We start from the raw sequence: 19899 nt of genomic DNA on the forward strand, positions 1-19899 counted from the left end.
AAAATATGAACTACAAGGTTGGTTGTGTTGGGGAAGGAGACCAGACAGCGAGATCAACGGTCTCATCAGATTAGGGAAGGACAGGGAAGGAAGTCGGCCGTGCCCTTTGAAAGGAACCATCCCGGCATTTGCCTGGAGCGATTTAGGGAAATCACGGAAAACCTAAATCAGGATGGCCGGACGCGGGATTGAACCGTCGTCCTCCCGAATGCGAGTCCAGTGTCTAACCACTGTGCCACCTTGCTCGGTATGAACTACAAGGGTTCCAACACAACTCTCTCTCACACACCTCAGATTGCTTCTACATTTGTCATTTAGAATCCAATAACCATAACCCACTGCATCCTACCTTCTAGGAAATCCAAAATTATTTCAATAAGGTTCTGCTATAATAGTAACTGAAGTCTTCATTATTTGCCTTTTTATTAGTTTCTCTATGATTATAGCCATACACTTTGTTGTAAGTCTATTGTGTAGTACCTGCTATTTCTTTAGAACTTTCTTCAAGGAGATTGTATACCATGCAGGGTCTCTCCCAACATAAACGGATCTAATAGGTCCACATCTATTCAATGCTTCATCAGTTGTTTCTCTGAACTTGAGCCGCGATTCTTCTGCATGCTACTGCCCAGAGTTAAATTTTGAACTTCCAGTATGAGATAAGATCCTGCTACATCTTTATCTATTGTAAGAAAGCGTAAATCTTTCTCCTTATCTGAGCTGCCACTTTTATTTTGGTAATCATTTTTGCTACAATCAAATCATGGTTACTGAAGTCAGTTTCAACATGGACATCCTCAAAGGGACCAGATCTGTTTGACACCATTAGATCTAATTTATTTCTATCACCAATGTGATTCCCAACCATCTCTTCTAGGTAATTTTCAGAGAAGGCATTTGATATTATTTCAGAGGATGTCCTGTTACGCCCACCACTTACAAAACTTTAATTATCGAAACTTATTGTTGGGTGATTAAAGTCTTTTTAATGGTGACAGCATGACTGACAAACATGCATACTAGTGAGCTGAGCTTTTCTCTAAGGTTTTGAGTTACATCACGAGGTTAGCCTGTTGGTCAATAGAAAGATCAAATTATTTGTTAATACTAATACTGATGCAGAATCTTTCAGTTACAGACTTGAAGGGAGTTTCGATTTCTGTATTGGTACATTTGGATTTGAGACTCTTGTCAGTTGCAACAAATAGAATGCCTCCATTTCCCATCAGTCTAACATTTTCATAGACTTTTAGATTCACACAGTAAATCTTCTGCTCCATATTTCCCACATGCTGTCAGCTACCTCACCAGCAGCCTCTAGAGTGCAGTGCACACCAGATTCATTCAAGGGGAACCTACAGTTCACAACTCTAAAGCAGAACTCTAGGAACTTGCAGCCTAGCACATCAGAGAACTTTTGCCGTCTCTCATTCAAACCATCAAGATGAATCAGAACCAGGTAGCCACGATCATTTCTGAGGAGGGTGTTGCAAATTATGAGTTCATCTGAAATTTCTGCAAGTGAGGCTGGTTTCTCAACCTTCTATGCCAGTCACTGGAATGATCCTAGCATGGCCTTGAAACCCAGGCTACAGGCAATGTTGCTTCCCACATGCCCTACAATCTGCAACTGGATGAACCTTTTTCCCCTCAATGGTGATTGGAATAGCCTCATCAACATATTGAATAAGGCCTGCAGACTTGCACACGAGTGTACAGGGAGGTATTTTGCACTACTTGCTGCCGTTTCTATATGGGTTACCATTATTTGTCATACTTTCTAACTGCTGGCAGTTAATCCCTTTTAACTTGCTTTTCTCAGATACGGGGCACCGCTGGCTGAAGCGTTTCTCTCTGACTAAGTTTCAGTTTCAGTGGAGGGGAGCAAAGACTTTTTGGGGATGGGGATAGGGGTAATACCTTGAGTTTTCTTTGGCCCCTGACTCGCCTGTGCACGACCACTAGACCAGACACCAAAATGTCACTCACAGTGGAGAGGATGGATGGTGACAGATTTTGTACTTAATGTAGAGAAGACAGGATAGGATAGTGTTTGAGGTACATCTTGTACCTCTCGTATGTGTATCTCAGTAGACCTACCAACACAACCATTCACAGCAGCTCCCAACAGTTTGATATTTATCAGAGTGATTTGCAGCTGCTTTACCAACACAACCATTCACAACAGCTCCCAACTGTTTGATATTTATCAGAGTGACTTGCAGCTGCTTGCTAAAAGCAAATAACTCATCCCATGCCAAGGAAAAGCATTCACACTGAGACTGCTTTGTGTCATAGTTTTTTTTCAGAACAACCAAGAAATAACTTGGTAGAAATCTTGCAGATTCTCTTTTAATTTCTTGATATTTTATGCTACAAAGAATACTAGTTCTCCCTAAATGAGGAGAATCACAGAGAAAAGGGTAATTTCCAAGAATGATTGCCTGTCGAAGTCGCGGGGTACAAACGACACATATCGAACATGCGATTGTAAATCGATCATGCGACTCTCCTCGCGGGCGTTATAAGTATGTTTACGATGGTTACTATAGCAACGACAAAAGAAGAGCGTTAAAAAAATACTTGTAATTACAAAGTAGACGACTTACCTTACTCGTTGTCGGTGTTCTCGTCACGTGAAATCCATGTGATGTGTACGCTACAGGAACAATTCCCTTTTTTCCATAGCCTGGGTAAACTCTGCCAATATCACACAAGAATATCGGCAGAGAGTCACATGTGTTAACTTTTCCCTGCAAACGCAAGCTGTGGAAATAGAGATAATGAAACAATTGGAAATCGTCTCTTTGTCCTGGATGCCCTTCTCTTTTAACGGAAATCTTCAGAAATTTCCATAGGCGCTCGATATTCTGCGTGTGCACACTAGCATCATCCAAAGACACGAGCTCTACAGAGTGATTCATGAACTCGTGGTCGAATCCTTCAGCTTTCAGAGTCTTGTAGGACTGAAATCCGTCTGTATTGACTTAAGTACCAGGCAGCATGAAGTACTTTATCAGACCCAGTGAAGAGACCTTGTCTTGGGACAATACTCTCACAACAAAACAGTTCCGGGGCTCTTTCTATTCCACTGAATACCCAAATGTGATCGATTTCACTTTTTGAAGGTTGTCCTCTCTGGTTCTTCCTTCTAGCTATATGAGATTCGCCCACTTCCACAACTTTACTCACTCCACCAGTTGGTATACTGGCGTTTGTCACTACCACGTAACAGACTTCTCTGCAAAACCCGAAATAGTCACACACGGTATTAGCAGACAACTCAGTTTCCGATGCTGTTGCTTGCAACTTGTAGTCTCGAATCCAACAAGATAGAGGAATTGCGCTGGTCTGGATCGATGACTTGGAAGAGTCGAACCACGTATTCTTCCTGAAACTCGTTTGTTTTCCGCACTGTCCTCAATGCAATTGAAACGGTATTTCAGCATCGAAACTTCTCTTAAGACGTTTTGCACACTTCGCACAACCACAGTCCATACAGTCCCTCCTTTTGTCGTCCGGTAGTACTCCATATTTGCGACAAAAAGTCAAACAATTTTCTACACTGGATAAGCATGGAATTAGATTTTTCCATGTGAGAGAATCGGCCGAAGAAACGTCAGGAACTCCAGACATCAGACTCGCTATCGACAGAAATCGTCTGGGTTTCCCAATCAACTCACAAATAATTCGCGGAGGAATGCAGCTCAGAGCAACTAAAGAAACGAAGGAAAACAGATAAAAATGACGATCACAAATAATTGATCATAACGCCCGCGACTAGAGTCGCATGATCGATTTGCAATCGCATGTTCGATTTGTGTCGTTTGGACCCCGCGAATTCGACAGGCAATCATTCTTGGAAATTACCGCGAAATGTGTGAAGGCGGCACAGGCAGTCTTGTTCTGTTAATGCAAAGAATTTTTTTTTATTGTTTCAATTGGCCCTGTGTGCGTCTCGGAAGATTTTGACAATGAAATCTCGTTTTACACCGCTACCTGAATTACCCATATGTGTAACAATTACCTTAATTTGGGGGATAAAAATTCACGTTACAGTTGTATCATGAAGAAGTGTATGGAAAGACTTGCGTACTAGAAAAGGCAGCATTGTTTTGGAGAATCTTAACAGTGATCTTGTTTTATTGTTTTATGAGCAAAGCTGTCTAGACTATTTTTTTATTTAACTGTGATAACCAGATACAGATGAATTAGGCCACCTTCAGATCAAAAATTAAAATACAGGAGGATGGTTTTTACCATCAGTGCCAACGTGATGACAGCGACTAGCTGACGCAGTAGATCGCATTGCATGACGCATCGACGAAGCCGACGTATAACGCAGTAATTTAAGAGACAATAACTTATATGTTATTGATAGTTTCCTCACAAACAAAAGTCAGTTGGTCTACCCCTTATTCTTTTCCTTTCCTAAGAACGGTCACCAAGAGAAATTCCGCTACAAGTCTCGTATTTGATTGATATAACCGAAAGACAACGTAGATGTTGCTGGCCACCTACCTCGTGACTGGTTTTCGCCTCACACACTCTTTATAGTACTTCGTCAGCAGCCTATTTGTGCAACAAACCTTTCTTTGGAAGATACTCATTCAGACTTTGCTACGCAACGCCCACGGTTCCCTTTGGGTATCAGTGCATTGTTGAAATGACGTCATCACATGCTATACTATTTGCCTCTGTGAGAAGAACGATACGTTTGCGAAGATTATATGTACCTGAAGGCAGTTCGCGACAAAATGCACTCTGGCGTATTCTGATGTGTTATTGAAATGATCGTATGGCTTTATTTATCTACCGAAAGACTGTGTTTGGGACTGTTCGGGCGCTGGGAGTACATCTACACCTACGTAACTGTGCAAGCCATCTATGGTGAGTGGCTGAGGGTATCTTGTATCACTACAAATCACTTCGTTTCTTATTCCACTCGCAGACAAAGAGAGGGAAAAACGGCTATCTGTCTCCGTACGAACACTAATTTCTCTTATCTTCGTGATCCTTACGCGAAATGTATTTTGGCCGCAGTAGAGTCGTTCTGCCGTCAGCTTCAAAGTCCGGTTCTCTAAATTTTCTGAATAGCGTTCCGCGAAAAGAAAGTCGTCTTCCCTCCAGGGATTCTCATTTCAGTTCACAAAGTATCTCCGTAACGCTGGCGTGTTGACCGAACCTGCTGATAACAAATATAAGCAGCTCGCCTCCAAATTATTTCGATGTCTTCCTTTAATCCGACCTGGTGACATCCGAAACACTCGAGCAATACTCAAGAATGTGTTGCACCACCAGTGCTCTATACGCTGTCTCCTGTACAGATGATTCACACACTTCCCTAAAATTCTCCCAGTAAGCCGATGTCGACCATTTGCCTTCACTACTACTGCCTCACTTGCTCATTCCATTTCGTATCTATTTGCTACGTTACGCCTAGATATTCAATCGACGTCACTGTGTCAAGCAGTACAGTACTAATGCTGTATTCGACCATTACAGGATCGTTTATGCTACTCATCTGCATTAACTTACATTTTTCTACATTTATAGCAATGTGCAACCATCACATCCTCTATAAACTTCGCCTAAATCATCTTGTACCCTCCTACAGTACACCACAGCGTAATCAGCAAACAACCACAGATTGCTGCTCACCCTGTCCGTCAGATAATGTATGTAAACAAGGCGGACAATAATAAAACCGGCCGGCCGGAGTGGCCGAGCGGTTCTAGGCCCTACAGTCTGGAACCGCGCGACCGATACGGTCGCAGGTTCGAATCCTGCCTCGGGCATGGATGTGTGTGATGACCTTATGTTAGTTAGGTTTAGGTAGTTCTAAGTTCTAGGGGACCTCAGAAGTTTCGTCCCATAGTGCTCAGACCCATTTGAACCATTAATAAAACCGACAAACTGTAGGGACGGATTACTGACTGGAAATGGAGAAAAAAATGTCCTATGAACATGAATCCGGAAACGGACGGTGTGCGTGCAACGGCAGCAAATCGTCCAGGAACACAGCACAGTGCTGCATCGCATCCACGTCACAAAAGATCTTCAACGTGGCCTCCATAGGATGTAATACACTCGTCCATCATGGATTGCCGCACTCATAATCGTACTTGGGTATACACTATGTTGGCGATCCACTTACACGGAGCTTGTACTAGGGTTCGTCTCAATAACGTGTAGAACCCGATCCTCCAAATCTGATGTACGCACATCCCGCCGCCTCCCTGCACGTTCGTCTGTCTGAAAGGACCCATGATCACACAAACGCCCAAAAAGGACTTGCGTGATGTGGTTGGTGTCTGTGAGGGTGTTTGTTTTGGTATACTGACGCTGCCTCTCGAATATTTCCACCTGCTTAGCCGTATACAGGGTGGTCCATTGTTAGTGACCGGGTCAAATATGTCACGAAATAAGCATCAAACGAAAAAAACTACATAGAACGAAACTTGTCTAGCTTGAAGGGGAAACCAGATGGCGCTATGGTTGGCCCGGTAGATGGCGCTGACATAGGTCAAACGGATATCAACTGCGATATTTCAAATAGGAACCCCCATTTTTTATTACATTTTCATGCGATGGGAAAGATGCGAAAATCGTGTGTATGAATACCGCGTGTTCTAAGACAAAATCACTAAAAATCATCTCTGCCTGCTCGTCATCGATTGGCTCTCTGGCAACGCTGACCATTCCTTATGCTGTATCGTAGCTGGTGACGAGGAATGTTGGTTTTTATTGATATAAGGGAAATAAGGGAATGGTTGAACCCATACAAAACAGCAACTCCACGTACAAAAATAATGTTATGCGTCCGATGGAACAGCGACGGTATGGTATACTACGAACTGTTTCCCGAGGTGTAAGCATCACTGCTCACAATTGTTGTCAAGAACTGAGACGTCTTGCAGACGCAGTCTAAGGACAACGATTAGGAAGACTGCGTTAAACGATGCTACTCCACAATAACGCACTCTTGCGTACTGCTAGACTGACATAAAACACTATACAGGATGGTCGATCGATAGTGACCGGGCCAAATATCTCACTAAATAAGCATCAAACAAAAAAACTACAAAGAACGAAACTCGTCTAGCTTGAAGGGGGAAACCAGATGGCGCTATGGTTGGCCCGCTATATGGCGCTGCCATAGGTCAAACGGATATCAACCTCGATTTTTTAGATAGGAACTCCCATTTTTATTACATATTGGGGTGTAGTACGTAAAGAAATATGAATGTTTTAGTTGGACCTCTTTTTTCGCTTTGTGATAGATGGTGCTGTAATAGTCACAAACGTATAAGTACGTGGCATCACGTAACATTCCGCCAGTGCGGAGGGTATTTGCTTCGCGATACATTACCCGTGTTAAAATGGACCGTGTACCATTTACGGAAAAGGTCGATATCGTGTTGATGTATGGCTATTGTGATCAATGTGCCCAACGGGCGTGTGCTATGTGTGCTGCTCGGTATTCTGGACGACATCATCCAAGTGTCCGGACCGTTCGCCGGATAGTTACGTCATTTAAGGAAACAGGACGTGTTCATCCACATGTGAAACGTCAACCACGACCTGCAACAAATGAGGATGCCCAAGTAGGTGTTTTAGCTGCTGTCGCTGCTAATCCGCACATCAGTAGTAGAAAAATTGCGCGAGAATCGGGAATCTCAAAAACTTCGGTGCTGAGAATGTTGCATCAACATCGATTGCACCCGTACCATATTTCTATGCACCAGGAATTGCATGGCGATGACTTTGAACGTCGTGTACAGTTCTGCCACTGGGCACAATAGAAATTACGGGACGATGACAAATTTTTTGCACGCGTTCTATTTAGCGACGATGCGTCATTCACCAACAGCGGTAACGTAAACCGGCATAATACGCACTACTAGGCAACGGAAAATCCACGATGGCTGCGACAAGTGGAACATCAGTGACCTTGGTGGGTTAATGTATGGTGCGGCATTATGGGAGGTAGGATAACTGGCTCCCATTAATCAATGGCAATCTAAATGGTGCAATGTATGCTGATTTCCTACGTAAAGGTCTACCGATATTACTGCAAGATGTTTCACTGCATGACAAAATGCCGATGTACTTCTAACATGTTTGATGTCCGGCACATAGCTCGCGTGCGGTTGAAGCGGTATTGAATAGCATATTTCATGACAGGTGGATTGGTCGTCGAAGCACCACACCATGGCCCCCACGTTCACCGAATCTGACGTCCGCGGATTTCTTTCTGTGGGGAAAGTTGAAGGATATTTGCTATCGTGTTCCACCGACAACACCTGACAACATGCGTCAGCGCATTGTCAATGCATGTGCGAACATTACGGAAAGCGAACTACTCGCTGTTGAGAGGAATGTCGTTACACGTATTGCCAAATGAATTGAGGTTGCCGGACATCATTTTTAGCATTTATTGCATTAATGTGGTATTTACAGGTAATCACGCTGTAACAGCATGCCTTCTCAGAAGTGATAAGTTCACAAAGGTACATGTATCACATTGGAACAACCTAAATAAAATGTTCAAACGTACCTACGTTCTGTATATTAATTTAAAAAACCTACCTGTTAACAACTGTTCGTCTAAAATTTTGAGCCATATGTTTGTGATTATTACAGCGCCATCTATCACAAAGCGAAAAAAGTGGTCCAACTAAAACATTCATATTTATTTACGTACTTCGCGAATATGTAACAAAAAATGGGTTGCTATTTAAGAAAACGCAGTTGATATCCGTTTGACGTATGGCAGCGCCATCTAGCGGGCCAACCGTAGCGCCATCTGGTTTCCCCCTTCAAGCTATACAAGTCTCGTTGTTTGTAGGTTTTTCGTTTGACGCTTATTTCGTGAGATATTTGGCCCGGTCACGATCACTGGACCACCCTGTATAAACACCAACTTAGCTCGTTCCCGAGATGAACAACGGACCATTCTGCTGCTTAAAGTATGCCGTACCAATCACACAGCCTGTATCACACAAGGACCACACCGCACGTAGTCAAAGGAACTTTCATTCGTCAGCGCCATCTACCGTGGCAGTGATACATTTCCCAACACATGTCCACAGGATCTTTCTTTCTCCATTTCCAGTCAGGAACTCGTGCCTGCAGTTTGTCGGTTTTATTAATGTTCACCCTGTTTAGAGAATAAGAGTGTCTTGTCACACATCCCTGGAGCATTTTTGATGATACTCTTGTGTCTCATGAACACTCAGCAACGATGCCAACTTACTAACTCTTTGAGCCATTCTGGGAACTTATTCCCAATGCTTGTACCTCCGTTGGTGGCACATCGAGTTAATCTCCTTCCGGAAATCTAAGATTATGGAATCTGCCAGGTACCCTTCATTCATAGTTCGCAGGATATCATGTGAGAAAAGGGCAAACTGAGTTTCGCACGAGCGATGCTTTCTAATTACGTGCTCATTTGTGAACAGAAGCTCTTCCGTCTAGAATATCTTCAATAATTCTGAAGCAGACCAGTGTTAATGATATTTGCCTAGAATTTTGCAGATCAGTTTTTTTAGCCCTTTTTATACACGGGAGTCATTTGCGTTTTTTTTCCCAGTCGCTTTGGACTTTGTGCTGGGCGAGACATTCGTGATAAAGGTAACGTAAGTAAAGGGTCAATATCATAGAGCACTCTCTGTAAAACCGTACTGCGATTCCATCCATGCTTGTCGACTTATTTGTTTTCAACTCTTTCTACCCCAGGCATGTATAATATTATTTCCGTCAAACGGGAGGCTGTACAAAAATCAAACGACGGTATGTTGTACGATCCGCCTCCGCGAATGATTTCTTAAGTGCGAGATTTAAATCTTCGGCTTTCCTTTTGCCATCTTCTGTTGTCACATGAAACTGGTCAACGAGCCGCTTAGGTATTTACTTAGGACCAGAATTTTCTAGAGTTCTCGGCAAGATCTTTTGATAAGGTATGACTGTCGAAGTTGCAGTATGCTTTGCGTATCGGTCTTTTTACAGACACATGAATTTCTACTAATTTTAGCGTGTCGTCATTTGCACTTTCTTCAGCCGAAAGTACAACAATCTCTGCTTCCTCAACTTTTTTATTAAAGCACGGTGGGTTTTTTCCACCCTTAACCCACTTACTCGCCACATACTTCTCCGAAATGAGATTTAAAATAACTTTAAACTTTGTCCGTAATTTTTTACATCTCCCGTATTGGAACTAAATGGTGCCCATTTATTGTCTTAGTGGGATGGTAAAAACAGCTTATTTGCTCTTCCTAGCAAAAATACTATCCCATACTTGTTGATGGAATTCTTAACTTCAGTAACCATCGTCGCTATGATAACATCGTGATCACTAATCCCTTCCTTTCTACTGACAGTCGCTTAGGTAAGGCCTGTTTGTAGATATGGAGTCTAAAATATTTTCATTGCGTGCGAGCTCCCCAGCTAGCCGCTCAAGAAGTGTTCAGACCGACTTCGCAAGACTTTCTGTCAGTACCTCCTGCAATGAATCCATAGAGGGCCCAATATACTCTGTAGGTTAAAGTTATCTCCAACTAATATCGCATGTTTTGCGTATTTACGCGCTACTGATCACAGACTTTCTTTGAGTGATTCTAAAACTCCCACAGCTGAATCTGGTGGCTGGTATAATTATTCGATAACTTGAGCTCACGTGGCCCTTTATTTGCATCCAGATAACTTCACAGTTAGGATCAATTTCGACTTCGATAGACACAATATTTTTGTCGACTGCAGTGAACAGTCCCCGCCTATGGTGTCTGATCTGTCTTTTCGACACAGGATCCATGCCTTGATATATATATTTCAGAACCAGCTAGCTCTCTGTTATGAGAGTAATTTGAGCACAACAACTTTCGTGGCGAGCAGCAAATTAAACAACCTTGCTGCGAATACTTCGACATTTTACTGTTAAAATTGTGACATCGACGTATTTTTACACTGTACGTGGTCTGATCTCGCTTTCTACGTATTGACTGCCGAGCATTCATCAGAGAAACTTTTCTGTTCCTGAAGTTTCGTCCAGGATTGCGCTGGACATCCTCAGAGGCGCTCCTCTGCTGAATCTTGTGAGGTAACGGGCGAATTGTGCTGCCCTGAAAATATTGTGAGTTCGGAGTTGGTGTGGTCGCTCGGTAAGGCGACCACGTGGTGCCGGAAGTTGGCCGAAGCAAGAGGCGTCCAGACCGATCATGTGGCTGGGAATTCCATGTTGACGCTGTGCCGCGGACGGTGCTTTGTGTCGATGAAGGTGATGTCTATGCCGGGAGTGCCAAAGATGGCGGACTTTGTGAAACCATAATAGCGTGTTTATGGTCCAGCCGTAAGAATATTTATTTAATTTCAAGTTATTTAAATGTAAATCCAGTATTTCGAAAATGTCTCAAAATGTTTGTGAGTGTGCGTTGGCTTGGAGACATGACGGAAACGCTATCGCCAGTCATAGCGCAAAGGAGGTGGCTTACAAAACACTCGTTCGACAAAGGAGGTGGCTTACAAAACACTCGTTCGACCTATACTTGAGTATTGCTCATCAGTGTGGGATCTGTACCAGGTCGGGTTGACAGAGGAGACAGAGAACATCTAAAGAAGAGCGGTGCGTTTCGTCACAGGGTTATTTGGTAAGCGTGATAGCGCTACGGAGACCTTTAGCAAACTCAAGTGGCAGACTCTGCAAGAGAGGCGCTCTGCATCGCGGTGTAGCTTGCTGTCAAGGTTTCGAGAGGGTGCGTTTCTGGATGAGGTATCGAATATATTGCTTCCCCCTACTTATACCTCCCGAGGAGATCACGAATGTAAAATTAGAGAGATTCGAGCGCGCGCGGAGGCTTTCCGGCAGTCGTTCTTCCCGCGAACCATATGCGACTGGAACAGGAAAGGGCGGTAATGACAGTGGCACGTAAAGCGCCCTCCGCCACACACCGTTGGGTGGCTTGCGGAGTATAAATGTAGATGTAGATGTAGATGTACTAAGGGAGGCGACTACCGAAGTGAATGGAGGGGGAGTTCAGGGGAGTACTGCGCGAAGGGAGTGCGGCACAAGACACGGACAGTACAGGACAGGACACGGGGAGTTCGGTACGGTGCGGCTCGAGAGACGGTTCGCGAGAGAGACTGGAGTTTGTGGAGTGGTCTGCGCGTGGTCGCAGCAGATAGAAATACTTTGGAGTGCCGACTTTTGCACTTCGGAGATTTCAGTGGTTTCTACAGTAAAGGCGTAGTGTGCGTTTAGAAGTGAATATCTCACGAGCTATATTGTTGATCATACCTAATTACGTCCCCCCCATGAACCATGGACCTGGCCGTTGGTGGGGAGGCTTGCGTGCCTCAGCGATACAGGTGGCCGTACCATAGGTACAGCCAAAAACGGAGGGGTATCTGTTGAGAGGCCAGACAAACGTGTGGTTCCTGAAGAGGGGCTGCAGCCTTTTCAGTAGTTGCAAGGGAAACAGTCTGGATGATTGACTGATCTGGCCTTGTAACAATAACCAAAACGGCCTTGCTGTGCTGGCACTGCGAACGGCTGAAAGCAAGGGGAAACTACGGCCCTAATTTTTCCCGAGGGCATGCAGCTTTACTGTATGATTAAATGATGATGGCGTCCTCTTGGGTAAAATATTCCGGAGGTAAAATAGTCCCCCATTCGGATCTCCGGGCGGGAACTACTCAAGAGGATGTCGTTATCAGGGGAAAGAAAACTGGCGTTCTACGGATCGGAGCGTGGAATGTCAGATCCCTTAATCGGGCAGGTAGGTTAGAAATTTTAAAAAGGGAAATGGATAGGTTAAAGTTAGATATAGTGGGAATTAGTGAAGTTCGGTGGCAGGAGGAACAAGACTTTTGGTCAAGTGACTACAGGGTTATAAATACAAAGTCAAATAGGGGTAATGCAGGAGTAGGTTTAATAATGAATAGGAAAATAGGAATGCGGGTAAGCTACTACAAACAGCATAGTGAACGCATTATTGTGGCCAAGATAGATACGAAGCCCACACATACTACAGTAGTACAAGTTTATATGCCAACTAGCTCTGCAGATGACGAAGAAATTGAAGAAATGTATGATGAAATAAAAGAAATTATTCAGATAGTGAAGGGAGACGAAAATTTAATAGTCATGGGTGACTGGAATTCGAGTGTAGGAAAAGGGAGAGAAGGAAACGTAGTAGGTGAATATGGATTGGGGCTAAGAAATGAAAGAGGAAGTCGCCTGGTAGAATTTTGCACAGAGCACAACTTAATCATAGCTAACACTTGGTTTAAGAATCATGATAGAAGGTTGTATACATGGAAGAACCCTGGAGATACTAAAAGGTATCAGATAGATTATATAATGGTAAGACAGAGATTTAGGAACCAGGTTTTAAATTGTAAGACATTTCCAGGGGCAGATGTGGACTCTGACCACAATCTATTGGTTATGACCTGTAGATTAAAACTGAAGAAACTGCAAAAAGGTTGGAATTTAAGGAGATGGGACCTGGATAAACTGAAAGAACCAGAGGTTGTAGAGAGTTTCAGGGAGAGCATAAGGGAACAATTGACAGGAATAGGGGAAAGAAATACAGTTGAAGAAGAATGGGTAGCTTTGAGGGATGAAGTAGTGAAGGCAGCAGAGGATCAAGTAGGTAAAAAGACGAGGGCTAGTAGAAATCCTTGGGTAACAGAAGAAATATTGAATTTAATTGATGAAAGGAGAAAATATAAAAATGCAGTAAATCAAGCAGGCAAAAAGGAATACAAACGTCTCAAAAATGAGATCGACAGGAAGTGCAAAATGGCTAAGCAGCGATGGCTAGAGGACAAATGTAAGGATGTAGAGGCTTATCTCACGAGGGGTAAGATAGATACTGCCTACAGGAAAATTAAAGAGACCTTTGGAGATAAGAGAACCACTTGTATGCACATCAAGAGCTCAGGTGGAAACCCAGTTCTAAGCAAAGAAGGGAAAGCAGAAAGGTGGAAGGAGTATATAGAGGGTCTATACAAGGGCGATGCACTTGAAGACAATATTATGGAAATGGAAGAGGATGTAGATGAAGATAAAATGGGAGATACGATACTGTGTGAAGAGTTTGACAGAGCACTGAAAGACCTGAGTCGAAACAAGGCCCCCGGAGTAGACAACATTCCATTAGAACTGCTGACGGCCTTGGGAGAGCCAGTCCTGACAAACTCTACCATCTGGTGAGCAAGATGTATGAGACAGGCGAAATACCATCAGACTTCAAGAAGAATATAATAATTCCAATCCCAAAGAAAGCAGGTGTTGACAGATGTGAAAATCACCGTACAAGCAGTTTAATAAGCCACAGCTGCAAAATACTAACACGAATTCTTTACAGACGAATGGAAAAACTAGTAGAAGCCGACCTCGGGGAAGATCAGTTTGGATTCCGTAGAAATACTGGAACACGTGAGGCAATACTGACTCTACGACTTATCTTAGAAGAAAGTTTAAGGAAAGGCAAACCTACGTTTCTAGCATTTGTAGACTTAGAGAAAGCTTTTGACAATGTTGACTGGAATACTCTCTTTCAAATTCTAAAGGTGGCAGGGGTAAAATACAGGGAGCGAAAGGCTATTTACAATTTGTACAGAAACCAGATGGGAGTTATAAGAGTCGAGGGACATGAAAGGGAAGCAGTGGTTGGGAAGGGAGTAAGACAGGGTTGTACCCTCTCCCCGATGTTATTCAATCTGTATATTGAGCAAGCAGTAAAGGAAACAAAAGAAAAATTCGGAGTAGGTCTTAAAATCCATGGAGAAGAAATAAAAACTTTGAGGTTCGCCGATGACATTGTAATTCTGTCAGAGACAGCAAAGTACTTGGAAGAGCAGTTGAACGGAATGGATGGTGTCTTGAAGGGAGGATATGAGATGAACATCAACAAAAGCAAAACGAGGATAATGGAATGTAGTCGAATTAAGTCGGGTGATGATGAGGGTATTATATTAGGAAATGAGACACTTAAAGTAGTAAAGGAGTTTTGCTATTTGGGGAGCAAAATAACTGATGATGGTCGAAGTAGAGAGGATATAAAATGTAGACTGGCAATGGCAAGGAAAGCGTTTCTGAAGAAGAGAAATCTGTTAACATCGAGTATAGATTTAAGTGTCAGGAAGTCATTTCTGAAAGTATTTGTATGGAGTGTAGCCATGTATGGAAGTGAAACATGGACGGTAAATAGTTTGGACAAGAAGAGAGAAGCTTTCGAAATGTGGTGCTACAGAAGAATGCTGAAGATTAGACGGGTAGATCACATAACTAATGAGGAAGTATTGAATAGGATTGGGGAGAAGAGAAGTTTGTGGCACAATTTGACCAGAAGAAGAGATCGGTTGGTAGGACATGTTCTGAGGCATCAAGGGATCATCAATTTAGTATTGGAGGGCAGGCGTGGAGGGTAAAAATCGTAGAGGGAGACAAAGAGATGAATACACTAACCAGATTCAGAAGGATGTAGGTTGCAGTAGGTACTGGGAGATGAAGAAGCTTGCACAGGATAGAGTAGCATGGAGAGCTGCATCAAACCAGTCTCAGGACTGAAGACCACAACAACAACAACAACTACCTAATTACGTGCAGTAGGAATCTATTGTTTCCCTCTTATTCAACTTATATTTTATTTAATTGCTGGACCATCGACACCAGTAAGTGTTTTGCAGAAATATACCACATTCTCAAAAGTACTGGGTGATCAAAAGGCAGTATAAATTCGAAAACTGAATAAATTACGGAAAATGTAGATAGAGAGGTACAAATTGACACACATGCTTAGAATGACATGGGGCTTTATTAGAACCTAAAAAATACAAACGTTCAAAAATGTCCTACAGATGGCGCTTCATGTGATCAGAATAGCAAAAATTAGCATAACAAAGTAAGACAAAGCAAAGATGATGTTCTTTACAGGAAATGCTCAATATGTCCACCATCATTCCTCAACAATAGCTGTAGTCGAGGAATAATGTTGTGAACAGCACTGTAAAGCATGTCCGGAGTTATGGTGAGGCATTGTCGTCGAATGTTGTCTTTCAGCATCCCTAGAAATGTCGGTCGATCACAATACACTTGCGACTTCAGGTAATCCCAAAGCCAATAACCGCAGGTCAGGGGACCTGGGAGGCCAAGCATGACGAAAGTGGCGGCTGAGCACACGATCATCATCAAACGACGCCCGCAAGAGATCTTTCACGCGTCTAGCAATATGGGGTATTTTTTTTTTTGTTCTAATAAAACCCCATATCATTCCAATCATGTGTGTCAATTTTTACCTCTCTATCTACATTATTCCGTGGTTTATTAAGTTTTCAAATGTATACTGATTTTTTTGAACACCCAGTACTTCTACTATTGTACTCATCATTTAAGGTCGTTAAGCTAGTACCTGCAGGTTTTATTTAATTGCAAAATTTCTACGTTACATTCGCAATTGTCGAGTGATAGGAACCTTCGACCATTCGATTCATGTGTCTACTCATATTGTATACTATAGACTCAGCAGTATTTGGCTTGTAATACGGCAACTACGTATCCCAGCCCCTAAACAACGAAACCAGCCAAAACTTTCAATATTTCAACTCTGACTCTGAGGGTACGTGGTTGTGGGCCAACTCATTTCATCATTTTCTTTTTGAAAGCCCGCAGTCTTGCCGACTGAGTGCTCGGATGTCCGAGGGCGACATACTGTAAGAAAGGGGGCCGTGGTCCAAGTAACATGTGATGACCAGAGGTAATCCTTGTCAAATATAAAACTTAGCTATCGGTTGTCGTCTTGTAAACGATAAAATTTTCTAGCGACTCTGCAGAGCTACTGTGCATATGTCGCTAAGTTTTATTGCCTCCTCTTTCGTATTAAAAACAGCCTGATGCTTATAAATACCAATGGCTCCTCTACATAGTCAGGAAACCACGAAGTGAAGTTTTCTGAAACAGAAATTTTATCCACAACGTCAAATTATTATCCATGACTATGTAGAGAAACCATTGAAATTTTTAAGCATCAGGATAAATTTAATAGGAAATAGGAGGCAAGAAGACTTAGTGATATATGCACAGTAGCTCTGCAGAATCTCTAGACAATTTGATTTTTCACAAGACGACAATCGATAGTTAAGTTTTATCTTTGACAAGGATTATCTCTGCTCATCACGTGTTACTTCGACCACGCCCAACTTTCCTACAGTATATATGTCGCTCTCGGACGTCTGACTGGCATCTCCGGCGGTAATTCAGTATAATACCGCCCTTCGATTGTGCTATTCTGGTACCAATCGAAGCGATAGGTGTTGCAGGTTCCAGCCAGCCAGCCAGCCAGCCAGCCCGTCGGCGTGCAGCAGTCCAGCCAGCCAGCCAGCCCGTCGGCGTGCCGCAGTCCAGCCAGCAGCCAGCAGCCAGCAGCCAGCAGTCCCTGCCAGCAGCAGTCCCCACCAGCAGCCAGCAGCGGTCCTCGCCAGCAGCGGTCCCCGCCAGCAGCCAGCAGCGGTCCTCGCCAGCAGCGGTCCCCGCCAGCAGCACGCAGCGGTCCTCGCCTGCGCCGGCCCCAGCCAGCAGCCAGCAGCCAACAGCCAGCATCCAGCGGCCACCAGCGGTCGCAGCCACCAGCGGTCGTAGCCATCAGCTGTCGCAGGCAGCGGCCAGCAGTGGTCCTAGCTGCCCCCTCCATCCGACTTCAGCAGCAACAGCAGCAGCAGCAGCAGCAGAGGCATCCCCACCAGCCAGCCAGCCGGGTCGCCCCCCCCCCCCACCTCCCAGCGGCAGCAGAGTGGGGCTTAGGCCCCAGTCTCCTTTGTCATTCTCCGTCCCTTTCTCCTCTGTGTCTCTCGTCGCCCTGCTCGTCTCTCGTTTGCTCCTTTGTTTAGTACTGTGTTTTTTTCCCCTTATCATAATGTCAACCCCCACCACCTCTTCTACAGCCACCACCACTGCCATTATATACACCTCCCCCTCCGCTGCTGCCACCACTATCACGTGGTGTGCCGCTTCACTCCTCCCTCAGTCCATCCCACCACTCCTCACTCTCTCATCTCCCTCCCTATTTGTCGCCCCGTCCCCGGCTCCTCCCTCCCGCGCCTCATCTGATCACTTCCATCCACTTCCTCCCTCTGCTCCTTCCGTTTCAGCGGCCGCCGCCAGGGTGGTTGCCCGGCAGGCTACGGCCCACGCTCCACCCTCCCCTTCACCTTCATCGTCCTCATCATCGTCTTCACCGTCGCCTTCGCCATCGCCCTCACCATCTCCGGCGCCGACTCCAGCCCCGGGAACTGCCACTCCCCACCACATTCCAGTTGTTCCCATCCCCCACACCTCCTCCGCTGCCGTCAAGTGCCCCAGTGGCTCCCCTGCCTCCTCTGCTCCCAAAAAGGCTCCGCCTCATCCCCCTTCCCCCACCCATGATGCCATGGATGTCTCCCCACCTCCCTGCCTCCTCCTCCTCCTCCTCTACCCCCTCCTCCTACCGCTACCTCCTCTCCCGTCCTCATCCCTCCCTCCTTGAAGCCTGGAACCTCACCCTCTTCCTTCGCCAGAATTGTCCTGGTGCCCCCATCTCCCTCCTCACTCCTCGCCGTGATTCGGTGCTCATCTCCTCCCCCAGCCCTACCCTCCACACAGACCTCCTTTCCTGCATCCCTGTCACCCGCTTTGGCCCTCATGGCTCCCTCACTCCTGCTCCTTCCCCACCTCCCTCCCGCCAACCCCAAACCCCGCGTCGCCTGCCCACCCTCACCACCGTGATCACTCGACTCAGTCCGGCGATCACGGAAGAGGAGGCGTTGGCGGAGCTTCAGACCCATCCCCATCTGGAGGTGCATGCAGTTCGTCGCATCCACAACGCTGCCGGCCCCACCCGCCTTATGCTGGTTTTTTCTGAGCACGCCCCCTCCATCGACCGTCTCCTGAAGGAGGGTTCCCTCCTTTTTAACCAATGTTATAAAGTTGACCCCTCCCGTTCCCCTCCTCAATCCCTCCGCTGCCATAGGTGCTTTCGGTATAATGCACACCCAACATCTGAGAGCCGCGACGCCCCCACCTGCCCGCACTGTAGGCAAGCCCACTTTTTACGGCAGTGCCCCAATCTCCAGTCCATCCCTCCTATAATACCTGTAACCTCCCTCATCCTACCTACTCCCAGAAGTAAAAGGCCCGACCCCCTCCTACCACTCCCGAACTCACCATTCCCGTCCACCCTCTGGACGCCCCCACCGCTCCTGGCAACTCCCTTCGCCCACCCCCTACCGCTGAGGAAATCATCAGATTCCTCACCGTCGTCCTTCAGAATGTTCATCCTTTTCAGCGCCCACACACCCTCCAACAGATCTCCCTCGCCGTCCGTTCCGTTTTCCAACTCAAAATGTATGCCACCTACTCCAACAACCAGGCCCATTTCACCTTCTCCCGTCTTGACACCCTCGTTTAAATCCCTGTCATCGCGCGACAGCACCGTATCCTTTTCAACAACATCCGCTCCCTTCCCGCCAACAAGAACCTCTTCCTGCACACCCTTGCCACCCACCGCGTGGATGCCTTCCTCCTCAATGAAACCTTCCTCCAACCCCACCACACCGTCCACACGTCGCCCTATCTCCTCCACCGCTCCGATAATCCCCTCCCGATTGTGCGTGGCGGAGTTGCCATTGGGAACTACTGCCAGATCCCCGTTCGGCTCCAACCTCTCCTTCCCGACCCCACCGAACACCTGATCCTTAGTCTCTTCTTCCCCGGCCTTACCGTTGCCTGCGCCACCATCTATGTCCACCCCAACGCCCCTTTTCACTTCGACTTCCTCTCCCACATCGACCGTACCTTCTCCTCCTATGTGATTGCCGCCGACCTCAACATCCATAGTCATTCCGCTGCCCAGTTACGGCGGT

Source organism: Schistocerca cancellata, chromosome 2, assembly GCF_023864275.1.
Source record: "Schistocerca cancellata isolate TAMUIC-IGC-003103 chromosome 2, iqSchCanc2.1, whole genome shotgun sequence".
NCBI classification, from domain to species: domain Eukaryota; kingdom Metazoa; phylum Arthropoda; class Insecta; order Orthoptera; family Acrididae; genus Schistocerca; species Schistocerca cancellata.